Below are 18,675 nucleotides of genomic sequence, written 5' to 3' on the forward strand. Positions count from 1 at the left end.
TGGTGTGTGCCCTGCGGTGGGTTGGCGCCCTGCCTGCGATTTGTTCGTGCCCTGTGCTGGCTGGATTTGGCTCCGACAGACCCCCCCCGTGACCCTGTAGTTAGGATATAGCGGGCTGGAAAATGACTGACTGAAAAATGTAATTTCGGATCACAGAATCTCAAGAGCTTATGTTGAATGGAAATCAAAGTTGAGTAATATGTGAATTGCTTCAAACACATTTCTTGTTCCAAGTAAAGTTGAGGAAGTTCATTTTAAAATCCTTTACTTTTATGATTCTTTCTGGCAGACAGCCGGGGCTCTCGCCCAGCTGGGAAGAATAGAGGATGAGAAGACAGGGATAGAGGCAATACCTCCCCCGGGACACGAGAGGGCGCTTGGACGATTCTGGAGCCATGGACTGCAGCACTTCTGCCACACCAGGAAGCGCTGCTGAAAGAAAATCCGGGCACACGAGGAGTGCTTCTGGGTGGCCATACAGCACTTTCGCCACACCAGGACAACATAAAAGGGGCCGCATCACTCCATTCTGGGAGTCTGACAGTTTGTGAAGGGAGGAGTAGAGGGGGCAGAAGAGAAAAAGAGAAAGAACATAGACAAGATAATTGGAGCACTGTGTAAGGTGCTGTACTAGGAAAGAGAGCAAGAAATTTAAAGCGTGAGTTTTGTAAGTGTGCCTTTTGTGTCTGTCTGTCTGTATCGGGTTGAGTGGCTGCTACGCCCTACGCCTACAGGTGTCACACCTTCTAACAGATAGCTAAGTAAATTTTGCAATGATGTGTCTCCTTTGTGTTCATTTTGCAAAATGGAAGATGAAACTATGAATCACTTATTTTATAGCTGTGCCCACTCAAACATTTCTTGGTCAGAAGTTGTTGCTCTGTTGTTTGTTTGTTTCTATAAACTTGTACAGATTTCTAAAAATATGGTGGGCGCTCCAAAGAAGTGAGTGAGCTTGATTAAAACTTCTTTGTCTCTTGGTTAAAATATCATATTCATAAAGCCAGAGCCTGTTTATAAACACAAAACCGAACTTTAGATTGTTCTGTCGTGATATAGAATCCCTCTTCATGGCCATAAAAAGAATGTAAGGTTCAGGTTCAGGTTCGTGTTGGAGAGCGTGCATTGGTACAGCGTGTTGCCGTACCCACCACGCGACAAAACAGCTCTGGTAACCTTCCAGGCATACGTGAGGTTCAGTCCCACCCTCCGGAAATGACCATCTATCTGCCGCAGCCAGGTGTTATGTGGGCATCACCTTGGCCTGGTCCAGCCGCTGCGGTCACCAACAATGAGGATACTACGAGATGGTTCACCCTTGGGGAATCGCGCCACATGGCCGTAGTGCTGTAACTGTCGCTTCCTCACAATGCAGGTCATGTGCCTCATTTGGGACTCTGTGAGCAACACAAAGTCAAACCAACAGCACCCAAGGTTTTTCCGGAGAGACACAGGAGCCGAGTCTTCATCTCAGGTCACTGGATAGCATCCATGTCTGGCAAACAGGGAGCACCAGGACTCTAAAGACTTGGACCTTCGTCCTTTTGAATAGATATCGGGAGCGCCACACACCCCTTTCTAGTGACCTCATGACCCCCCCATGCTCTCCCAATCCGTCTACTGACTTCATAGGAAGAGTCACCAGAGTCACATGAATGTCACTGCCGAGGTAAGTAAACCTCTCGATGACGAGGTCGACACGCTATCCACAGACAGACACCCTGCTGATGGCTGTGACCACGAGGTCATTAAAGGCCTGGCTCTTGGTTTTTATCAGGTGTAAGAATTAAGAGTCCAAGACATCATAAAGGTTTGGGGCAGCTACCCGAATGTTGTTTTTCCCAGCTGCAAAAGGGTTTTTAAATCAGAAGCACGATGTGCATATCACAGAGTCCAACAAAGAAATGACTATAGTAGCTCAAGATAGAGGCTTTAAAGGTCTGGAGAGAAACTGACATCAGCAAAGGGGCCGGCTTCGGAAGTTATGTCATCAAAGAGGCAGGCTTCGGAAGTGACATCAGAAAAGAGGCCGGCTTTGGAAGTGACGTCATCAAAGGGGCCGGCTTCAGAAGTGACTTCATCGATAGGGCAGTCTTCGGAAGTGATGTCATCAAAGGGGCAGGCTTCGAAAATGATGTCTTCTGAGGCGCTGGAACCTTGCAGGATTTCCCGGGAAAGGTCTGTAGCAGAACTGAGAAAGACAGTCAGTGCACTCTGCCGCCCCCTGGTCGGATGTTTTATTACACTTACTCAGACCCTTTAGCTGCCTCCTACTTGCACGTGTGTGACACAGGACACTCGCAGACTCCTGAGAGCCCTCACTCAGAGCCTCCATGGACTCCACGAAGATCACAACATCATCAGCAAAGTTAAAATCTGTGAATCTCTCTTCGCCAACAGATGCCCCACAGCCGCTGGACCCCATGACCCTGCACAACACCCTGTCCATGCAAACATTGAACAGAGCGGGAATAAGAACACACCCTTGATGGACCCCAGAATCAACTGAGAGGTTCTGTCGTCACTCTACACAGCACTCACAGTCCCAGTGTACCGGCCGGCCATGATAGCCAGCAACACTAAGGGGATCTCGAAAAGTCTCAGGATGTCCCACAGGGCAGCTCAATCAAAAAGATAAAAAGAACGTTAAGGCTAGTAAGCAGTAAAGCTGATAAAACCTATTCTTTACTTCAAATCATTGTTATTTAAGTTAATTCTGTGATCTCTTATCAATGTATATTTCCTGTTTTTAATACATAATGTCTATGTATCCCAGCCTAAATTCAGCTGTCATTTCCAATAATTGGTTGTTAATCTGTATTATTGTATTTGTCATATTGTATTTAAAAAATTGTGACTAAAGACTGAAAAAAATGTTAACTATAAACATACAGAGGACTGATTTTGAGGGAGCTCACTTACAGCATATGTATATAAAAACACTTGTCTACATTACTATGCTTCCTTAAAGAAACATGTTTAAGTGTTTATTAATTAATCCATTGAAAAGGTTCTATTCATTTTGAAGAGGCTTTTTAAAATTTTGATTCTTAAGAATAATATGTTCTGATAACTTAACACATATTTTTCCAAGTCTCCGCAAAGATAAAAAATCTATTTGGTTGTGATCATAATGACATGTTAAATGAACATACAAATACATATGTTATGTTATTTTTATTTCACAAAAATATTTTAAATTAAAAAATTACAGATGTTTAAAATCAAAACTGTTGAAAAACTTGGTTAGAGATGCCACGAAGTAGGTGGCAATGCCTTAACCGTATATGTGTTGTAAGGCCACTAGGACCTCTTCCATCCTTGTCAAGGGGAGTGCTAACCTTCTCTCCTTTCATACAACACGATTATTTGCCATTCCCGTAGACTTTATAAACCCTCAAAAACTTAATATTCTTAACATTGTGGTGTTTTAAAAAAAATCCTTTAAATACTTCCTATATATAAAATGAACTTGAGTATTTTGAAAACACATATTGCATTGCAATTAAATTAAAACTAAAATACAAAAATAAAATAAATAAAAGGTAGCTTTACATATCCCAGAACTCCTTTAAATTTACATATGACCTGCCTTTCGTACAATCATCCAATCATAGAGCACGCTAGGGTTACGTAGTAAAATTGACCGGAACCGTGCTTCTTCTATGAGGAAGTCCGCAAAAGGCAAAAATAAAGAAAAAAAAGAAATAAATACGTTAGGCGCATTCTAACACCTTCAAAGACTTAAAGTATAAGTCTTTTAATACTAAATAAATAACATATGAAACTAGAATTAAAAAAAATGAAACGGTATCTTCATATATGTCAGAAATCCATTTGATTTACATATGACCTGCCTTTCGGACAATCATCCAATCACAGTGCACGCTCGAGTATTACGTAATAATGTTTGCCGGAGCCACGCTCCTTCAATGAGGAAGTCTGCAAAAGCCGGAAAGAAAACAAAAAGAAAATACGCCGTGTGCTTTCTAACACCTTCATAGACTGAAAGTAAAAGAAGAGGCGATGAAGTTGTATTTACAGTTTAAAGGCAGTGCTGATAAGATTTCTTCCTAGTAGTAGTTTATGCCACGTTTATCTTCGATGAAACCTTTCGGGAGGGCGAACGGGGTGAGCATGTTTAAAAAGCACAGTGGAAGCAACGTCCTCTTCTTCATGTTTGAGTCTGCAGGTAAAGGTTAATGTTGTTTAATAATGTATGCAGGGAAATGCGTGCAGGTTTCGAAATTAACGATTAATATCAGGTTTAACAACAGAAATGTTAAAATGTAGATATATATAAAAAAATCGATACGACACCGTAAGACATGCGCACACACGACTGACGTTGTAGCGAGTTACCCGGGCACGTTGTACACATATTTTTAATTTTGATGTTCATACTAGTTGTGTTACTTGGCTTAGTCGGGGAAATTTAATTGGAAAGTGGGCCTCGGATGTATCAGATTTACCTTGTAAGTAACTGAACACTTTTTTGTGTGCCATTTATTAAAATCTTTTTTCCTATTTGCCTGTTGCCATTCATATCTTTGTCACTTACAAAGTATCTTTTCTGTTTAACTCTTGACCCAATGTATTGTAGCGACCCGTGGTGGAGTCTTTAAAGATTTTAGAGCCGAACTCTGCCGTGCACCTCTCCCAAGCTGTCGGCTAGCGGATTGCCAGCGTTATGCACGCAGCTGCACCCAGCTCTTTAGATAACGAGCACTCGTGTCCCATACACCGCACGACTCCGAGTGTTTCGGCAACAATTGCTTAGATAGAATCTTAGCAATGATACAGCTCTGTCCTGTTGTATCTTTTTATTAACAGATAGCCAGTAAAACAAAGCTTAAAACGCATTGTATAGCCATGGTCAAGGTCATTTACAGAGCCATCTTTCTCATTGATGGTGACTATTTACAATAACAACAACCCCGGACGGCGATAACCCAACCCACCCCACTGATTGAGCACAAACACATACAACACTTACAACAAGAAAGACAATTAGGTTATTAAGTTAATTTCGACACAACAATAAGCTTTACATAAATTACCCATAAATTCCCCACAGACTATTTACATAAATTACCCATACGGCGTCACTCCGCCAGCGCTTGCTGCCGGGTTGTTACAGTATGTATATAAGCCTTTCAAAATCGATCTATTATATAGTGTCTTTTCATATCTATTACATTGTATCTTTATATATCTATCTATTATATAGTGCCTTTCATTTCTTTCTGTCAGTCTATCTATATATCTATCTGACTCACTCTTTTTCTTCCCGTGGCTAATATTAGTTCACTGAAGCTCCTTACTACTTACATGTTGTAGATTTTTATAATTTCACTTATTGCAGTCGTGGGGGAGCTGAGGCCGAACTCAGCAAGCAAAGAGCACAAGGCAGGAGCAATTCCTGGGCAGGGCACCTTTAATTTATTGTCCTTTCTCCATAAACCTGTGGAAGGAAATGTCCACTTCGCTTGCATTGAAATCGGCAGGCTTTTTTTTTCTTTCTTCAAATTAGAAGATGATATTTTCTTTTATAATACATCTTTTAATTAAACTGCTTAATTTTAATCAATATTTAAACATGTTTACATTTAAAAGTAAAAGGATCAGATGTAGTAGCCCCGTAGTTAACTTTTTCCGTACTGTTTGGTAAATGAAAAGTCTTGAGATAAACACAAGATCCAAAACTTTTAAGTTGGTTAAACATTTCTGTCTATTACTTAATGGTTTATACCCTAATGTTAATATGATTGCTAGTATTTCTTTGTTTTTTTTTCTTTTATTCTAGTCTACTATTTTGAATTTATTATTAGTATGGTTATATACAATACCAGTTATGCTACCAGTTTAAGACGGGTCAAAATCTCAGTAATCAACATTGACCTCAGAAATAACATTTACTGTGCACCATCTATTGGAATGTATTTGTAATGCATGTGGTAATAAAAAGCATTGCACTTTTCTGTGTATCTATGTCTGTCTAGTGGCTATGCCTCTGTCTTTCCAGCAGATGGCGCATCACAAACATTGCTAGAAATAACATGCATTGCTTATTTCATTCGAACAGATGGCACATCACAAACATTTGTCGTAATAAAATGCAATGCATTTCTCATTCCAACAGATGGAGCATCACAAACGTGTATCGTAATAAAATGCAATGCATTTCTTATTCCAACAGATGGTGCATCACAAACGCTTATCGTAATAAAATGCAATGCATTTCTCATTTCAGCAGGTGGTGCGTCACAAACATTGCTAGTAATAACATGCATTGCTTATTTCATTCAAACAGAAGGCACATCACAAACATTTGTCGTAATAAAATGCAATGCATTTCTCATTCCAACAGATGGTTCAACACAAACATTAGCACAGCGTTTACAGAAATATAACATAGACATATCAGCCAAATGGGCACACTGCACTGCAAGACATCAGTGCTGAAAACCTCCAGCAGACAGAAAATGCTGGATGGACAGAAATCAGCCTTTCCATGTTAATAAAAGGACAAGTGTCAGTGTGTCTCTCTGGTTCCTGTGCCTCTGTCATTTCAACAGATGGCACATCACAAACATTTGTAGTAATTACAAATATTTGTACTTATGAATGTTATGTACCGACTATTGGAATATGCATTATATGTTATATGCGGTAATATCCAGCTGCAGAGCCGTACATCACCACAGTTTTTGAAAGCAGTTTCTTGGTGGAAGTAATATTCAGGTAACTTAAAGTTAGGATTTAGTGTCATTAAGATTAGGGCTTTGTTTAGTTAGTATGTAGTATAAATGTGAGTAATGTCACATCTGCCATTAAACTGCTTCCCATTATAGTCTGCAACGTCTGCCAAAAACTGGGATGACCGTATGGTTCTGCAGTTCAATGTGTCTCATTATGTGCCATTTGTTATGGGATTCTCAAAAGCAATATTAATGTTTGTGATGTGCCATCTTTTGGAATTACAGAAAAATAGCAATTGGACAGTCAGACAGACACGTACCCCTTTATTAAAGTGGATATTCAAACAGGTTTTCTGTAATGCTGTATGTAAAAGTTTATTGTGGAAATAATAATAAAAAAAAAGCCATAATATATTTAATGCTGTTGACTGACGCCACGATGAACTCCATAGTCCATGCTACACCCTGTTTCACCCTTTTTGTTGCTGTCTGGTGTTCTTACAGTTCTCAGTGGTCTAACAAAGGTGTCCTTCACACTATTAGTAAAAATAAAATTTATCAACCCTCTTGGTGAAAATAGAAAATGTCTCACCAATGTGTGTTAAAGTTACTACAAAATCTTCTTTACATCTTTTACAGTGTGGACACTAGATGGCACTGTTGCTTCTCAAACTCAACACAACCGACACAGGGCACAAGTGAAAAGCACAAAGAGCGGATTTATTTTAGGAAAACTCTTCAGCAAGCGTCTCACACCACCACAGCCACAAGTAAACAACAGGCTCAGCACACAGCTATTCTTCTTTCTCTTTCTCTTCCCAGCAAGCTTCTTCCACTCGGGTCTGGCTTCCCGAATGGAGTGAGGCAGACCCTTTTATAGAGCACCCGGAAGTGCTCCAGGTGTTCCACAGTCCTTTTCCGGGTGTGGCGGCAGCCCTGCAAAGGGAGGCTCAGCCATTCTTCATGCGCCCCCGACGCACCCTCCAGGCGATGGCCACAGGCCCCAGCCGGGTGGAGCCTCCATACTCCAAACCCATGGCTCTGTAGCAAGCTGAGGGGAGGCTGCCCTCTGTCGTCCCAGGGGAGGTTATGCCCCATGCAAGCTCCTTCCTCCGGTCCTTCAGTTAAGGAGACGTCCCAGCTGGGTAAGAATCCCGGCTGTCCATTGCAACAGATTCACTGGACATTCAGTGTATACCGCAATGGCCTACACACGGCGAGCCACTGTCCAACACAGAAAGTGCATTTAGTATAAGACATTGCTACTGCCTTGTATCCTCTGCTATACTGCTTCTATCCCCCACAACATACTGGAAATCTTCACTTTCTTGTACCTCACCGGTTGTCTTGGTTTCAATATTTCAATCTTTCACCTCGGCCCCTTCGCCTCCCAAGCTAATCTGCCTCTTTTCCAGCCCTCTCCCAGTTTCTAAGTCGTGTCTTTGCTTGTCACTAATCCCAGTGTGACTGTTTCACAGGTTGATGATGTGGCCCGTGGAGCTCGTAATTGCAGTGGTGTGCAAAAGTATTCAATGTTTGCTGGCTAAGGTGGTGCAGCAAATTGCTCGTGTTGCCGCCTCCGGTGACAACTTTTAGCTCGACAGCATTTGCAGTAAATAGTTGTTTGGTCCACATCTGACCTTTTAAAACCAAAGTATCTTCCGACAACAGACACGGCTCCTTTTTTCGGCAAAAGTTCTTCTGTGTCATCGTGTTAAACTTTATCGTCTGCTACAGCTTCAGTTTAGGAATGTTCTCAGTCCATTTTCAATACCTCCACTACATGCGTTTTTAGTGGTGTAGCAGTGAAAAAGGTCCCCCCTTAAACAGTTTCCTGCTGCGCCACGTTCTGAATGTTGTTTAGGCTATTTAAACCGGTGTTGCGGTATAAGAAAATTCCATATCTTAACAAAAATAAACTGTTTTTGGTATGAACCGGTATACCTCCCAGCACTAGTTTACAGTAAAAGTATAAGTTTAAAAAGTATCTGCGTGTTAATTTCAAATCCAAACAGAACAAAATTGTATAACCCAACATGATACATAATTTACATATGTTATTATGTTTTACTATTTTTTAATATGGTTAATTACTCTCTGTAATGTAAAATAGTTACAATATCCGTAGAATTTCTATGACCGTTAACACCAGCCGAATTACATAAGGATGTATCATATATGACAATTAACAAATCACAGGGACAAACATTTGAAAAGGTTGGTTTATTAGAGAGAAAGGAACGATATTCACTCACAGGCAGTTATACGTTGCATTGTCACAATAAAAGTCCAAACACGGAATCAAAATTCAGTGCGATATTGATGAAAAGTTAATTCCAAATATTTTTTTTACTGAAGTTGTTAAGACCGGCCACTACACTACCAAGTCTATTCCTTGGATAACCTGAGGCTTCTTGCTTTAATGACTAGCCATACTCCTTACAAGTTGTACTTTTTTTTTTCCCTACACGACAAAGTAGCCAGCAAACAGTAGACAGGAATATAAAATCAAACACGATATATTGTAAGTGGAAGAGACAAACAAATATTCAATAACGTAGATATGTGCACACAAAACACCACCATCCCAATGACACCAGTGACTAATTACTATATAAATGCAGGAATATACAGATATTTACAAAAACCCTCCCTTGCCCCTAAACAATAAATGGAAACACGGAACACAAATACAAACACAGATTATTTAAACACAACAATTGAATTGAATAAATGAGTCCAACGTTAATAAAGTCCGGCAATATTGATACTGGCTGTAGTGTTTTTGTGCTCCTTCCCGAAAACAAAACGACCTCACTGTGAAAGACTTGGCAATGGCTGAGATGAATCTGAGCCCTGGGGTTCCTCGGTGCTGGCTGTCGTGATGATGAATCGGAGGTTGAAAAAGCATGCAGTGGAATAAAGTAACAATCGGCAGTGATGAGTTGGTAAATGAATGGCTAAATTGTCTTCTTTTCGCTTCTCGATATCTCTCTCTAGCTCCCCTATCCCCCAAATGTTTTGCTCCTCTTGGTTAAATGCAGAATGTCCCGGATGTCACTGGTGGATCCAGCAGGTGATTTCCATCTTGAGTTGAGGTCTCCCTCCATCATCCTTTCCCTTTTCACTTACGGGGACATCATTTACTGACGCACATATAACAGGCAGTTAACGGGACGATGAAAATAAAACACACTCAGCACAGACAAAAAAACCCCAAAATACTTATTATTATGTAGCCCCGATACAAAGTTTTACAATAAAAGTGTAAGTTTAAAAGGTATTTGCGTGTCAATTTTAAAGGCAAACAGAACGAAAATGTATAACACAATGAATACCTCTAACGCAACATGAAACATAATTTTCTTTCAATTTATTATTTTTTACTATTTTTTACTATGGTTATTTACTCGCTGCAATGTAAAATAGTTAGTTCTATTATGCATATGTGACAATTCCCATGAAAATAATGATCTGTTTAAATTGTACATCCGCTAACCACGAAGTGGCTAGCGCATATCGCCCATCCGGGGGTTGGCAAGGGAAGTGACCAGGGGACAGATCCCCCTAGTTTTAATGAAATATCTCTCATCCGACACAGTTGTCTTCTGCGGTTTTCCAGACCTTCTGGTGTTGTTGAGCTCGCCAGTGTGTACCTTCTCTGTAAGAATCTGCCCAATGGTTAACTTGGCCACTCCTGTGGCCTCATGTGTAAACGGTGCCTACGCACAAAAATGTTGTGTAAGCCCGTTTCCACGCTCACATCGCGATGTGTAAAACCTAAACTTGCCGTAAAGCCACACACATTTTCATGCCAGCTAAATGCTTGGCGTACGCAAGTTCTCCGCTCGGTTTTACAGACTGGCGGCACCCAGCGTCAAAGCAGTGCTTTTGTCCCTGATGCGGCTTTATCAAATACACTGAAATTAACCGCATATTGTTTATTAGTTTAAGGCATCGGATTGTAATTAACCTGTAACAATACAATGGTCCACAGAATGGTCAAATTATTCCAAATCCTATAACTGCTTTAGCATTGTTACTCTCAAGTATTTATCCCACTGTATCTGAGTGTGGAATCACAGCTCTACAGCAGCTGGTCAGAAAGAGAATTATTGGGAGACAGCATCAAGCACACGCTGCCTCAGCCATGCACACAGTCTATTTGAACTTCTCTCACACGGCAAACTCTTCAGAGCCTTTCATGTAGGGACCTAATGGTTCAGAAACAGTTTCATCCCAAGAACTCTAAACGCACTCAATCAGTCCATCAAGTGCTCCTTGTAGAACTGTTAGTACTTATAAGTACAATCACCTCACTGTAAACTTGTGATACAGTTATAATATTGCATAACCTGAGCCACTTTATAAAGCGCGTATTAACATATGATGACAATATAATTTTTAAGGTGAAATGCAGCAAAATATTTTTATTATATTATACAGATAAAATGTTAACATCATTTAAATAATCTATATTGTTAACAATTAAACATGTGAGGACACGGTGGCGCAGTGCTAGCTAGTTCAGGGATTGTTCCTGCCTCGCGCTGTATTCTTGCTTGTGCTGGCGTGACACTGAAAGGATAGATGGATAGAATAATTAAACATGTACTACGAAGATATTTCAATGTTCTCTTAAAAGTTTTGAAGAATCGGCATTCAAAGCTTACAGATGGCTTAACGTCTATTACAGAGCTGATTGTGTGGTGATTGGTTACTTGGAGAAAGAAAATGGAAGGACAGGAATTAGAGTTTAGTACGTTTGAAGGAGACAGTACTGCTGCAATAAATTATTTCATCGAAGGTCGAGCACGGCGCAGCAAGCATTTTGCGGGAGGCAGGAACAATCTCTGTTGGAGGTGCCAGCTCGTCACTATCACTGCGCCACAATGTTCCCACGTTTAATAACATGCTTTAATTCCTATCATCATGAAAATGGTATCAAGTATACATCTCAGTATTTAAATTATTCGGACAGCTGTAATATCACAAATGTAATTGATTCTGTGTCCTTTCGGAGGAAGAGAAAGCCGGTAAGCATGTAGTGATTCACACACATAGAGCACATAGAAGAACACATACAAAACAAAGCATTTAACGTGCTGCTTTAGTTATGATGGGATTTGAGAAACTAGTAAATTAAACAATTTAAAGATGAAGTTTATGATGTTCTACTTTAACGACAAAATAAACTACGTTATTAAAGTGGACATTTCGAGCTTTTTCCCACTGTGTCTGTGTTTTCCCTGTACCCTAATGAGCTTTCATATGACACTCAGATGGTGGGCTACGACTCGCCTTTTCATGGCGACTTTGATATCTGACAAATTTTTTATTTTGGGCACTGTTCGACTTTGTGAACTTGAGTTTTCGAGTCTCTCCGACACTCTATGTAACTCGATCAACTTCCTTTTGTTGTTTATACCACTGTTTAAAACACCAAATAGTACATTTATCGTTGCCTCCACTTGGTATTTGCTGAATTTCTTCTGTTTCTTTCTCCCCCACAACCCCACCACCGCTCACCCCCAGCTTTTGCCTTTGCCTTTTCACAGAAAGCTGAGCTTAAATGCTGGGATTAATAAAGTATCTATCTATCTATCTATCTATCCATCTATCTATCTATATATTGATTTGCATATTCAAAGAGGCATAATTCTGGGAGGAGTTTGGGGAGTGGCAGCAGGCACGTGCGTTACTTTTCACACTGACCGGGATTTATGGAGCGGAAGAACGTGGAAGTTGGCGAACACACAGATTTATGCATATTTTTGTGCGTACGAACATTTCTGCTTTTGTCCGTATGCCATGTTTTAGTGTGAATTCTACGCACGGCGTTATGCGTGATGCCCCTGGTGTTTCTGCTGTCTCTCTGATGGGAAGGTTTTGTTTTCTTTGCTTAATGATATTCTGTTTTTATTTGAATGGACAGCTGTTTGGACTGATAGGTTGCACTGATAACGTATCGCTACACCCACCGCAAAATACACCACCTGGTTTGGGACACCTCAGCACCATGCTGGAACAGTGTGAGGTATTTTTATGGTGGCTGGAGTGCCAATCCTGCCACCAACCCCCAAATTTTCCCTGCCAGTTGGAGGACCTTCTTACAGACTGGATGCAGATTAACGTCATACCCGGGACAGAGCGATTGCACGGTAAGGGTCTTACTCAAGGGCCCAACAGAGTAGAGTCACTTCTGGCATTTTTATGGGATTCGAAACAGCAATCGTGCAGATCCATAGCCTCAGGGCCACCACTGCGCCTTAAATAAAGGAAAAATCCAAATAAATAAAATTAATACAAACAAAAGAATCAAAAATGAGCAAAGAGGACATTTGAACCCAAATCAGGGGAGGTCTGAAGCACAACACAGTGGATTATAAAATGTAAAAGCGCCCAGATGTTTGTTATATTGTTATATAATCTTAATATGTCCTTCTAAGCTTAAAATAAGATAGATTTCCTGGGGTGCACTTTATTTTTCACGACTCCATTTTACAGCTTGTGATATGCCTTCATTGTAGACAGGCATAGCAGTTAAGGTTTTTGAGGGTGAGGGTGTTGGCTTCAAATCCCACTACTGACACCTGTGTGACCCTGAGCAAGTCACTTCACTTGGCTGTCTCTCCGATCGGGGAAAAAAGCAAATTAAATGGAACCCATTAATATCTCAAACATTGTAAGTCGCTTTAGATAAAGGTGCAAGCCAATATTAATCTAAATGTATTGTTTAAATAAACATCAAATCTTGAGATCTCCATATATGTTAAAAATCCCCCATCAAAAGTATGTCATGGGGTGCATTTACTTTTTCACATGGCTGCAAATTGAACCAGTTATATCTCAGATGTTGTAAGTCACTATAGATAAAGGTCTAAAGACAGTGTTTAATAAAATGTTGGTAACGTCCATGTATAGCAGGGAAAATAATTGTTGAAAACATCAACATTTTTCTCAGTAGATATATTTCTAATGGGGCTATTGACATGAAATTTTCACCAGATGTCATTAACAACCCAAGTAATCCACACAAAGAAATCAAAACAAATAAGTCCATAAATTAAATTATGTGTAATAAAGTGGAATGACATAGGGAATAAGTATTGAACACACTTACTGAAATTTAAAGCAGTAATGACAGCTTAGAGACGTCTCCTATATGGAGAATTCAGTCGCATGCATTGCTCAGGTGTGATTTTTGGCCCATTCTTCCACACAAACTGACTTCAAATCTTGAAGGTTCCGGGGGCTTCTTCTGTGACCTCTGATCTTCAGTTCTTTCCATAGATTTTCAATTGGATTCAAGTCGGGTGATTGACTCGGCCATTCTAGCAGCTTTATTTTCTTTATTCTCTGAAACCAACTGAGAGTTTCCTTGGTTGTGTGTTTGGGATCCTTGTCTTGCTGAAATGTCCCCCCTCATTTCATCTTCAGCATCCTGGTAGATGGCAGCAGATTCTTATCAAGAATGTCCTGCTACATTTCTCCATTCATCCTTCCTTCAGTTCTATGAAGTTTTGGGGTGATGTGCAGTGCCATTTATCCTCCAAACATGGTGTGTGCAATGACGTCCAAAGAGTTCAATTTTGGTCTCATCTGACCAGACTCTATTCTCCCAGTATTTCATTGGCTTGTCCAAATGCTTTTTTCTTTTGCGGTGAGTGTGCATAGTGGCCATGGTGGTTGAGTGCATCACTTAATGTTCAATTTCTTTGAAACAACTGGGCCTGCTAATTCCAGGTCTTTCTGAAGCTCTTCCATGAGTGGTCCTTGGCTCTTGAACAACTCTTTGGATTATTCTTTTGACTCCTCTGTCAGAAATCTTGTGAGGAGCACCTGGTCGTGCCCAGTTTATAGCTAACATGATTTTTTTTTCCACATCCAGATTATGGCCCCACACGGTGCTCTCTGGAACATTTCAAAGTTCAGAAATACGTCTTGTCACAAATGTCATCAGTTTGTTTGGCAACAGTAAGGCTGCAAAGGTCCTGAGAGAGCTCTTTGCTTTTATCCATCAGGAGATGCATCTTGTGTGACACCTTGGGAATGAGAAACCTTTTTACAGTTGTGAAAGAATGAGTCTCAACACACTGGAAAGGTTTTTTGGCAGCCACCCATATATTGTCCCTGGTGTGCCAACGGTTTAACGAAAACAAGTTGTTGTCAGGTTGAGTTCCAGGATTGAACTGGAACTAGTTTGGGTAGATGGAGGTTTTATATGCCATGATCTGGAAGTGATGTCATCTGACCGGAGCCAGAAGTCACATCAGTCTGGCTGCTGGAACCATAGACATACTGTATATAGGTAGACGGCAAATTCACCGTGTTGCCCAGTCGACACGATACAGCAGCGCATCAGCCATATTGCAAGTGGCAAAAGTGCCATCTACATTACTAAATGAAGGTTGTATATATGCACGGATGCCAGAAGCAAGCCGTGCCGAAAGCGCATGCGCACATCGCCTCAGCACCCCAGGGTCAAACCTAGCGTCTTCCCAGAGCCAATTAAATTTCCCTGGACGCTGCCACCCTCCATGATTTTTCATCCCTCTTAAGATCGGAGGGAACAGAAAGTGATTGCCATTTTTGGATTTGCGATTCTTTAGAGCAGGGGTCCTCAATCACAGTCCTGGATGGTCGCCGTGGCTGCAGGTTTTTGTTCTAACCCGGTTGCCTAATTAGAAAGCAATTCTTGCCAATAATTTAATTTCATAGCTTGTTAGTGCTTTAACTCTGCTATGTCAGCTCATTCTCATATCCTGGATTTTCTTCCCCTTTTTAAGGATATCATCCAAGTGATTTGAAGGCTAAAATGGATGAATAATTCTCAGTCCTTTACTTTTTTCTCTTCACTTTCCTTCCAAGTATTTAATTAAATCCAATAGTGCCTGATAAATACACACAGGTGTAAATGGAAACAAGCTAAATGGAGAAATGCTGGTGTCTTCTGTCATTTGCATCTTATTGCTAATTAGGAGCAATTGACACCAAGAATACAACTATTTTTAAGACTAAAATAAGCAATAAGGGTTCAAAATCTTAATGAGCGAGACAACTAAAATGAAGCAGAAGTGTTAGTTGAGCAATAAGTGCTTCTTATTAAGCAGTTGGGTTGGAGCAAAAACCTGCAGCCACTGCGGCCCTCCAGAGCTGTGATTGAGGACCCCTGCTTTAGAGAATCGGGGGGTTTACTGGTTTAAACTAATACAGGTAGACGCGGAAACCGGGTTTTCTGATGAAAAATCAATAATGTTTAAAACGGTATTGTTTACATACAACAGGTTTTGGCGAATTGTTAAAATGCAATTATTTATATCCATTTATACACTAATAATAGCATTTATTACATAATAATAATATTATTAATTATTGTTATTATTATTAATAATATTAAATAATTCCTCCCATATAAGTAACATTTCTCGGACTGCCTTCTTCCATCATTTCTAGACTTCATCCTGTTCTTACGCAACACAGTACGATACAGAAGTATCGGTTAATGCCCGAGTCACCTCACGTATTGATTACTGTAATGCTATTCTGTCTGGCATCCCACAAAAACGTATCCATCGCCTACAACTTCTTCAAAATTCTGCTGCCAGGATAATAACCTGTTGTTCTAAATCCACTGAACGTATCACACCGATTCTCTCTCAACTTCACTGGCTCCCTGTTAACTACAGAATACGACACACAATCCCGCTCTGAACATTTCAAGCTCTCCACAACCTCACTGATCTCCTCCAGACTGGCACTCCTCTCGCTCACTCAGATCCTCATCAGCAGCTCGACTTTCTGTGCCACACGTCAGACTCGGTGCTATGGGAGCTCGTGTGTCTCTCACGCTGCTCCTCAACTCGGGAATTCTCTTCCCTCTCATATTTGTCAGCTCGGTTCAATAGCACATTTTAAAACTTATCTTTTCAAACTGGCATACCAATTGTGAATTTTGCACTGTTACTGCCAGTTATCTTTGTTTGTTTGCTAATTATTGATTTTGATTTATCATTCTCTTGTTTTAATTTTACTAATGTTGTTTCATTTTATTGTAAGGTGACCTTCAGTGCTAAGAAAGGCGCTGCCGCAGTAGGGGGCAGTAGTGCTCCCTTGAACCCTCAGGTACCACGCCAAACACCTGGTAAAAGTGCCACAATAATTCTTTTTATTATAATAATTACGTGCACTAAGCACCCTCCACTCCACACTATTCATAAATCAATACTCAATAACCAATCAATAATCACAATCCTCCACTCCCAGACGCGTTGCCCTCCTACCACCCAGCTCAGCTCGCCGTCTGGGAGTTCCCTCAGTCCTTTTATATTCCCTGACCCGGAAGTGTTCCCAGTCCCCAGTCCATGTGATCTTGTATCACTTCCGGGTCAGGTAAAAGTACTTTTCTTCATCCCGGAAGTCCGTCGCTCTTCCTATGACGAACTTCCGGGTCATAGTGTACAAATAAGTCTCTGGTCCTCCCTGCAGCTCCCTCTTGTGGCCCCTGTGGTATCCAGCAGGGCTGAGAATAAAAACTACATGGTCCATGACTCCCTGCTGGTCTTAGGGGCACCTCCATACTGCAGGGAGGGCTCCATCTGGCGGCTTGGGGGACTTGGCCGGGATAAACTGCCGGGCACAGTCCACAGCGCCTATTAAATAAAATGTATTATTATTAATAATAATTATAATAAAACTTGACCAATGTCTGAAAGTCAAAATAGTAAGACTGCAACTGGCAGTCTGGTCTCTCTTTTAACAGTGATATGATACACTCAATGACAAAAAGAAACAATCTTATTGTATACAAATTGGCTTAATAATTTCTGAAAACATTTTACTGATTTCTCTCTCAATATCTCTCTCTCACACATTCACACACACACACAATGTGGTTACTTAAATATATACAGGATAGGATCTAAAATCCTTGAAACAGAACTGTCTTACATAGCTTTTTCTGTGTGTTGCCACTCTGTACTTTGAGAGTATTCAGTCTTGCAATATGGTGCAGCCTTAGTTTGTGGAAGACAGACACAACTAAAGACATGAACATAAAATGATGGTTGTCAATTTCAAACTGTGTTTCCTTGATGTGCTCCTTGAGAAAAAACACATCATCTGAATCAATCTCAGCCCGAACAAACTGATTGATCAAAGATACACTGACAGCTTGCCCTAATGTCGACTGTTGACTAACACGCTCAGCTACTTTGACCACCTTGACTGGACCCTCAGAAGGAATCGTCAAACCTCCTTTGTTTTTAAATGTGAGCAAGTGGTAGCTTTGATCATATGATGCCGGTACAGCATCTGTTGCCAAACTAGCACGGCACACATCACAGGACAGCTTTCTCAAAATCCCGTCAAAGGGCTTCCTGACCTCCCACTGCTTCCTGAAGTGGATTTCTTTGGGAAACCTTCAGAGTTTGAGAAATGTTAACAGCTAACAACAATCTACATAGTTAGTGACTAAATACGTTTAGCCAAAACGTTGTTTGGAGGCTCACTCGAGCACATTACTAGCTTAGCCTGGCATAGCTAAAGTTAAGATTATAAAATGGGATTTTCTAATGGCCAAATATAACCAAAACAATTGTTCGGCCTTACCTCTGAAATGTAATCTCCCGGGATCTGGTTTGGAGCGTACAGCGGTTTGTACAATCCCAATCAGTACATGCGTAAGGCATCTTTATCCATTACTTCACTCCGCAGCAGTGCCACTCGCAATATGGCGGCGATGTTGAAGTATGATGCTGCTAGTCATGCAGCGTCTAGTAATTCTACGTCTATGGCTGAAACCAGAAGTGAGATAACAGAAATAGGTTTAGAGCCCCCCGCCACCACCTGGCCTGGCGGGTAATTACCTCCACTTGGTCCACTCAGCTCGCTTCTAGTCGCACGTGTGTGACATAGGCCATCAATTGGGACTAAACCAGCTGCTATTCATTGGCACTGATAGGGGGCTATCAGG

At 40.8% G+C, this 18,675-nt stretch overlaps 1 protein-coding gene and 1 non-coding gene across 2 annotated transcripts in view; both read right to left on the reverse strand.

The window, feature by feature from the left end:
• LOC120535078 (golgin subfamily A member 6-like protein 6) overlaps window positions 1-18,675 on the reverse strand; it is a 122,212-nt gene that overhangs the window by 5,631 nt on the left and 97,906 nt on the right. The gene's annotated exons all lie outside the window — the stretch shown is intronic.
• LOC120536146 lies at window positions 3,235-3,363 on the reverse strand. The gene has a single exon (XR_005635052.1). It is a non-coding gene; the product is annotated as a U6atac minor spliceosomal RNA (small nuclear RNA).

The sequence above is a fragment of the Polypterus senegalus genome, chromosome 9 (genome assembly GCF_016835505.1).
Source record: "Polypterus senegalus isolate Bchr_013 chromosome 9, ASM1683550v1, whole genome shotgun sequence".
Taxonomy (NCBI): Eukaryota; Metazoa; Chordata; class Cladistia; order Polypteriformes; family Polypteridae; genus Polypterus; species Polypterus senegalus.